Source organism: Phocoena phocoena, chromosome 8 (assembly GCF_963924675.1).
Source record: "Phocoena phocoena chromosome 8, mPhoPho1.1, whole genome shotgun sequence".
Classification (NCBI taxonomy): Eukaryota; Metazoa; Chordata; class Mammalia; order Artiodactyla; family Phocoenidae; genus Phocoena; species Phocoena phocoena.
In genome coordinates, this window is record NC_089226.1 from 98,181,192 (window position 1) to 98,189,456 (window position 8,265).

Below are 8,265 nucleotides of genomic sequence, written 5' to 3' on the forward strand. Positions count from 1 at the left end.
ATATATATATATGTATTTCATTCCACAGGGTTTTGATACAAATGATAAATATTACACTCCTCTGCACTTTGCTGTGTTAACTTAGTATCTTTGATACTGTTCCATATAAAAACATATAGGGCTTCCCTGGTGGCGCAGTGGTTGGGAGTCCGCCTGCCGATGCAGGGGACACGGGTTCGTATCCCGATCCGGGAGGATCCCACGTGCCGCGGAGCGGCTGGGCCCGTGAGCCATGGCCGCTGGGCCTGCGCGTCCGGAGCCTGTGCTCCGTGGCGGGAGAGGCCACAACAGTGAGAGGCCCATATACCGCAAAAAAAAAAAAAAAAAAAAAAAAAGAGAAAAACATATAGACCTCGTTCATTCTTTTTGATGGCTGTATATGGACGTACTAAAATTTATGTAACCAACCCCTATTGATGATACTTAGGTTGTTTCCTACATCATATGCTACCACAAACAAGGCTACATTGGCTATTGAGCTACACATATCTTCGTGTACATTTTAAGAGTAACTGCAGGAGGGACTTCCCTGGTGGTCCAGTGGTTAAGACTCTGTGATCCCAATGCAGGGGGCACAAGTTCCATCCCTGGCTGGGGAACTAAGATCCCACATGCCATGCAGTGCTGCTAAATAAATAAATAAGTAGAGGAGGGCTTCCCTGGTTGCACAGTGGTTAAGAATCCACCTGCCAATGCAGGGAACACGGGTTCGAGCCCTGGTCTGGGAAGATCCCACATGCTGCGGGGCAACTAAGCCCGTGCGCCACAACTACTGAGCCTGCACTCTAGAGCCCGTGAGCCACAACTACTGAAGCCCATGCGCCTAGAGGCCGTGCTCCACAACAAGAGAAGCCACCGCAATGAGAAGCCCGTGCACCGCAATGAAGAGTAGCCCCCGCTCACCACAACTAGAGAAAGCCCACACGCAGCAACGAAGACCCAATGCAGCCAAAAATAATAAATAAAGTTATAAAAAATAAAATAAATTTGTAGAGGAAAATTAAATAAATAAATAGATGCACTCTTTGGAGGAAAAAAAAAAGAATAACTGCAAGATAATTTCCTAAACAGTGAATTTTGAGATCCATGAGCACGTGCATTTTATTTTATTTTTATTTTTCTAAGCGTTTTTTTTTGTTTGTTTGCTTGTTTGTTTTTTTGGCTGTGTTGGGTCTTTGTTGCTGCGCGCAGGCTTTCTCTAGTTGCGGCGAGTGGAGGATACTTTTCATTGTGGTGCACGGGCTTCTCATTGTGGTGGCTTGCCTTTGTTGTGGAGCACGGGCTCTAGGCTCACGGGCTTCAGCAGTTGCGGCGCGTGGGCTCAGTAGTTGTGGCTCGCGGGCTTAGTTGCTCTGCAGCATGTGGGAACTTCCTGGATCAGGGCTCAAACCCGTATCCCCTGCACTGGCAGGTGGATTCTTAGCCACTGCGCCACCAGGGAAGTCCCAAAAAAGAAGATTCTTAAACAAAAAGGAAAACCGCTCATCAATTCCCCAACCTTCGATAATTTTCTTTTCTGCATATTCTCCTCCAGACTTTGTCAACATGAATACTTACTATTTGTGGTTGCAATCACAGAGTTCATGCAAATTGTGTATCCTGCTTTTTCTCAACAAACATGATGTTATAAACAGTTTCCATGCTTCTGCATATTCTTTATAATTATCATTTTTGTGGTAGCATAATACTGTATTGACTAGATTAGGTATGGTTTTCTTAACCATCTCACTGCCTGGAGAAATACAGGAGAATAATGCCAGTGGCATGCCTGGAGCTTTTTTCTTCTGCTGAATTACGGTCTTAAGATCAATTCCCAGGAGTGAGATTAATGAGTCAAAAGGTAATAATATTTTCAAGGCTCTTATTACATTGCACTAGATTGTTTTCCAGAGTTTTGCACACTGCTTCCAGAGACAGAGGAGCACAGACTTCATCCAATCTGGCTGGCACCGGGTAATGGTGTTTGTAAATTCTGCTAATTTAATAAGTATGAAATGCTATCTCCATACTGCTCTCGTTTGCATCTCTTTGATCACTAACCAGTTGAACTATTTTCCAAGCGTTTGTTTACTCTCTGCTTATCCTCTTGGGTGAAGCAGTGGGTCCACATCCTTCACCTGTTTATCTGAGGAGTCCTGAGGCCTTTCTTATCAATTTGAATAATTTTAGAGTCGATAAATATTAATCATTTGCCAGCCAGATTTGGCCATTGGAGGCTTCTGAGCAGGTGAGTACATGATCAAACTACAGCTTGGGGAGATTAATAGTTAGGTTGATTGAGGAAACGGGGCTGAGAGACAGAGAAATCTGTCGGTGGGCTGCCGGGCCCGATCCCACAGCGGGGACCTGAACAACACAGTAGGAGTGGAAATGGGCAGGAGGGTCCGTGGCCCCCATACTGGAGCTTGTGGTTCTCTGCATTGCCTCCAGCAATGCCCCCTCATGCTCCCTTGCAAGTTCAGTGGCTTCAGCCCACAGAATTGGAGGGGAAAGGGATTGTTGTGTCCTGTTCATTCACTCTGCAGATAAGAAATGTTGTGTGTGGAGGACCACACAGCGAGGGGATGCTGCAAGCGCCTTCCTCCTCTGGGGTCTCCAGGGGGGTGGGGGAGGGGTTGGAGCATTAGTGCAACTGGGAAGGGGGAATCACCAGAGTCTTTTGCCCTATTATTTGGGTTCCCAGACTAATGGAGTCTAAGGCAACTCATCCCATAGCCACCCCCAGGCAGGGCTTCCCAATACTTCCCCATACCCACCTCCACCCCAGACTTTTTTTTTTCATTTGATTATTTTATTACATTTCACAACTAGTTTATCTCTGTGAGTTCACCATGGTATCACAAGATTCAAAGTCTGGTGTTATTAAAATGTGCTATTGAGGTGGGTTTTTTTGTTTTTTTGTTTTTTGGAGTATAGCTCCTTTACAATGCTGTGTTAGTTTCTGCTGTACAGCAAAGTGAATCAGCCACGTGTATACATATACCCCCTCTTCCTTGGACTTCCTTCCCATTTAGGTCACCACAGAGCATTGATAGAGTTCTCTGTGCTATACAGTCTGTCCTCAGTAGTTATCTATTTTATGCATAGTCGTGTATATATGTCAATCCCAGTCTCCCAATCCATCCCACCCCCGACCCCAGACTTTTCACACACTGCTGGATACCAGCATGACCAGCAGCACCTTGCACCAAGATGGCTTGATTAGCATCTTCCCACTAGTCGGTGGGTCCAATAGGTCAGCCACACTTGTGCTGAGTGCCTACTCTGGACTGGGCTGTACCAGGTACACGAAATAAAGCAAAGTCAAAAAAGATATGGACCCTGCACTCAGTGAATTCATGGTCTCGCGAGAAAGGGAGGCTCTCTGCACCGGGAAGGGTACTCCAGCAGACACAACGGGACCTCACTTTCTAACCAAGAGGCCTCCAGGGCGCCAAAATTCTGACTTACGGTCAAGACTGGCATGGAGCCTCAGGAAAGAAGGAGAGGGTCACGCAGACCTGGATTCAGAACCTGGCTCCACAGTTTCCTCACCCTATCCCCTCTGACGAAGCCATGTGACTTCTCGGTCCAGCTGCCCTTAATATTTGCAGGGCCAGGGCGGGATGCAAACAGAGGCTCTGGGACCCTAGGTTGAGAGGTTCCTGCTCGCCCCACCAGTCCACGCCGGGCAACCCATGCCCACAAGGTACCCCAGCCTCCAGCACAGAAGCTTTGCTCTTTTGTGTTCTTCAAAGGGACTCAACATTGGAAGGCTAGGTTCAAATTCCAAATGATCCAAATCCTCGGAGTTCTGTACAGAAATCCAGCCACCTCCTCTTCTCTTCCCAAACCCAACTCCACCGCAAACCAGGAGCCTCGTGGACGTGCATGGGAATATCGCACCCACATGTCCAAGCTCCACCCACACCTCCTCCAAACAGCTGCCCCTCAGCCACCCTAGGGGCACACGTACTGGCACAAAGGCAGAGGGGAGATGACGCCTACACAGGTGCTAGAAGTAGACTTGGGCCATTTGAGCAAGAGATTCCAGGGTTCTGGATACCCAAAGCATGGCCTCAAAGGGGGAATGCAGGGAATTCCCTGGTTGGCTAGTGGTTAGGATCCCGGGCTTTCCCTGCCATGGCCCGGGTTCAATCCCTGGTCGGGGAACTGAGATCCCGCAAGCGGCGCGGCGCAGCCAAACAAATAAATAATTAATTAAAAATAAAAGGGGAATTCAGGCTCTCAGAGGACACATCCCTTTGGTCTCAAGGCCTTTTTCCCCCATGGAAGGATGCCGGCTGGAGGAGGACCAGAGCAAAACCCTCTAAATCATGGGACCCAGGGCAAGATACTTCTTGCCCAGATCTAAAAGTAGTACTACCACTCTGAGTTTGTATCTCCATCTGTAAAAAGGGGATAGTAGTAGACCTTCCCTCCCACAGAGCGGCTCTGAATGTTAAATGAGCCAGTACACATACATTCATGACATGACGTGATTAGTTAACAAAGGTCAGTTATTATTATAAATAATGTAGAGGGACAGAAACTCGAGAAACCAAGCAGGGAAGGAGAAAGTACATTCTGACAGCCCTGCCCTTTAAACGAATCTAGTTTAGGTTTTCTCCCCTGTTTAAGAGACGACCTGGAAAGGAACCCTGTCCCCATCAGGCCAGGCAGAATAGGATGTGGAACTCACTGGCAAGGGTTCCGGGAGGCAAGAGCAGGCCCCGCTTTTTCCCCTCCCTCCATAGTATACGATCACCCCGACAGGTTCAGGGGCAGGCCTGGTGGCCAGTGGGAGTCCTGAGGGACCCAGAGTGGGGTCTGGGGGAATCCCTAGAAATTCTGATCTTCATCTGGGGCCCACATCACAACCCCAGAGCTGGGAAGTTGGGGACAGCATGGCTGAGAGGCTTCACTGTAGCTTCTGATTCCAGAGTCACATAGAAAGAAGGATGTCACCGAGTCATGGCTTTTTGAGACTTCAGGAGTTTTGGGTCCAAGATGTACCTTTTGATAATGGGGAGCCTGAAGTCCAGAGAGGAGAGAGGTCGTTCCCACATTACACAGCCATTCGGAGGCGGAGTCCAGGCTAGAACTCAAGACTTCCAATTTTCAGGTCTGGATTGCTTTCATCACACTGGGCAGACATCCCTGGTCTGTGGCAGGGGCAGGTGGAGATGTGGAGGTCAGACACACACACAGGGTGGGAAGTTCTAACTAAGAACCGACTCCCGGACCCAGCTCTGCCACTTAGGACTTCTGAGACCTCAGGCCATAACTTTACTTTCTGCCCCTAAGCTGCAACATCTATCTCCTCAGGTTGCTGTTAGGCTAAACAAGAAAATTAATATGAATATTATTAGCGTCTATTGAGCACAAGGTCAGGCTCTCTGTCAGGTTCTTTCATGCTTTATTTCATTTCATCCTTAAACAACCTGAGGAGCTGGGAGCTACTATTGCCCCCCGACCCCTGCCTCATTTTCTGGATGAGAAAACTGAAGCTTAGAAAACTTCAACACCTTGCCCAAGGTCATCCAGCTATGAGAGCAGCAGAGGCAGGGCGTGAACCCAGCAATGCCTCTGCTCTTGACCATCGAGCCATCCCATCTTGTATGCCAACCGCCAAGTGTCCTGCGGTGACGTTGCCAAGTAGGTGCAGAAAAGAACCAGGGAAGTTCTGCGGACTCACTAAAGCGGCCCCCAAGAAGGAAGAGGGGCCCCAGGTGTCACACTGAGAGTAGGGGTGCTATTAATAAGCGGGAACTGGTAGATGAAGTCGACACTCATCTAGTTTGTGTCAATGTCCTGCTTCTTCGACATGACCTCCTTTCCAAGCTCACGGTTCTCCACACAACGAATCCGCCTTCTCAGGGAAAATCCATCCATCAGCCCATTTCCCTGAGATCCTTGGCTTCCCTTGGGACTGCAGGTCCACCTACAGCCACCAGAGGGGGGGCCGGCTCTGCGGCAAGTCCTGAGGACACAGTAAGCTGCCCACCAGCCCCCTCCCCCAAGTGTCCAGCCAGGAATGGACCCAGATGCCCTGCGGCACAGCTCTCGGTTACACTTTGCCTCGGGTACATCATTTACTCCCTTAGATCTCAAAAAGTCCAACTGCAGAAGTTCAGTTCGATCAGACGCGGTGTCTGATTCTACTGAGATAAAGATCTCAAGAATCACCAGCAAAACGGTAATGACAACAGCTGCCACTCCAGACACTGGTTAGAACCTCACTTTACGAAGCATTTTCTCATACCCTGACTGGCTGGAGATTTATCTGGGTAAGCGGAAGCTTATGCGTGAGTGGGACATTCCATTGTACAGATGAGGAAACTTAAGGCAAACAGGAAAGGATGTAACTCGCTTCGGGTCACCTAGAGGACTCTGGTCTTCGGGGAGAGCTGTTTCCAATTCCCTGCCCGTCTGGAGGAGGGGATGGGGGGTGGGGGGACTGCAAATGTGGATAGGGAGAGGAGGAACAAGGGGTCAGGATGCTCTACTGGGAATATCAAATGCATTGTGGTATTTCCTGTAAACTGAGACCCTGGGCCATCCACCCACGCGCCATTCGTCCATCCAACAGTGTTCATTGAGTACATGCTGGGGACACAAAGATGGATGAGAGGAATTTCCTGCCCTCAAGAAGCTGTAAGTCTAGTAGGGGAAAGTAGTGAGTCAGCAGATAACTAGAGGAAACCGATGCTGTACGGTGGGTTATAAGCAGAGGAATGTTTGACCGTCTGGAGCACACCCAAGTTCGGGGTGTCTCTTGGGGCTCCCAGGGCTGAAGGACAGGACTGGAGCCAAGGATCGTTGGCGGGGACGCCCCCTTTCCTGCAGCTCACCCCGGGATGGGGGCTCCCCTCCCAGCTTCGGGTCCCCGCCTGTGTTGGGGGCCCCCCAGACCCCACCCAGAAGAGCGCCAGTCCAGGGAACGGATGACAGCACACACCTGAGTCAGCCCGCCGCCCACCCGCCCCTCAGCGTCTGTCTCCGCATCTTGTGATATTTCGCTCCCCGGGAGCCAGCCCCACTGCGCTCCGGAGGCAGCTCGGCAAACAAACCCAGCGACAGATTGCGCCGCGGCTCATTCCGGGGAAGGACGCCAAATCCCACCCTACTACCCCCAACACTCCCTCCCCGCCGCCCCCTCCAGGCCTTCCTCCCAGGCGCGGGCCCTCGGCAGGGTGGGTCCCGGGAAACGCAGGGCCCCTGCTTTCTAGAGATGGGAGAGGGGCAGGGGAGCCCCTGAGACGCCCCTTTTCACTCCCACCTCACCCGAACGTAAGACGGGCCGGAAGAGGAAATTTAGTTGCTGGGAGGGCCTGAGAGCCCGAGAAGGGCAGAGGATGTAACCAGCAGGGGGCACCCGAGCGTCGAGGTGCAAGAGGGCTGGGAGCCCGCTACTGAAACCCGGTGGAAAGGGAGACAAGAGACAGACATCCGACCCAGAGATGGAGAGACAGGGAGGGAAGGAGGCACAAGGGCAGAAGGGAAGCGACAGAGACACGGACAGAAAGCGAGAGAGACAGAGAAGACAGTGACGCAAAGAGATAAGTCATAAGGGAAGGAAGTGGCAGGGAGAGAGTAAGGAGGGGAGGGAGGGAACAGAGAGACGGAGACCATAAAATATGAATAAGAGAGGGAGGAGAAAATGAGAGAAATCGAACGAGAACGAGGGAAGAATGAGATTATGGGTGGAACAGAAAATGAATGGGAAAATGAGATCAGCATTTATAAAGCGCCGACTGTATGCCAGGCGCTGCGTTGGGCCCTGGCACAGACGGGAGAGAAGGAGCCAGAGAGCCAGGTGGAGGAGCGAGGGGGTTCCTTTTCTTTGCTCGCGGGAGCGGCCGCCCGGGACTCCCGCGCTTCCTCGGGCCGGCTTCGCGCAGATTTCCCTGGCTCTGGCCGTCGGCGCCGCTCCAGCAGCCCCAACCCGGCCTGAGCCGCTTGGCCACTGTCCCCGAAGCGGCTACCCCGAGGGCCCCGCGACTGTCCCGCGCCGGGGCGGCTCCCAAGGTCCGGATGCCCGACGCCCTGGACCAGGTCAAGGCCAGGGTGATCCGCATCTTCCCCTTTATAAGGAGACGCTTAGGTCGCGGGCCTGCAGGTATCGCCCTGAACGAGGCCACGAGGGGCGCAAGGGGTCCCGAAGAGACCAGAATGCCTCCCTCTTTAAAAGGAAGCAGAAGAAGCTCCCGTGAAGCCAACGCTCTCCTCCCACCTTTGAGTCTTCTATCCCCCTCACGGGCACCCAAACTTGCACCCGCTTGC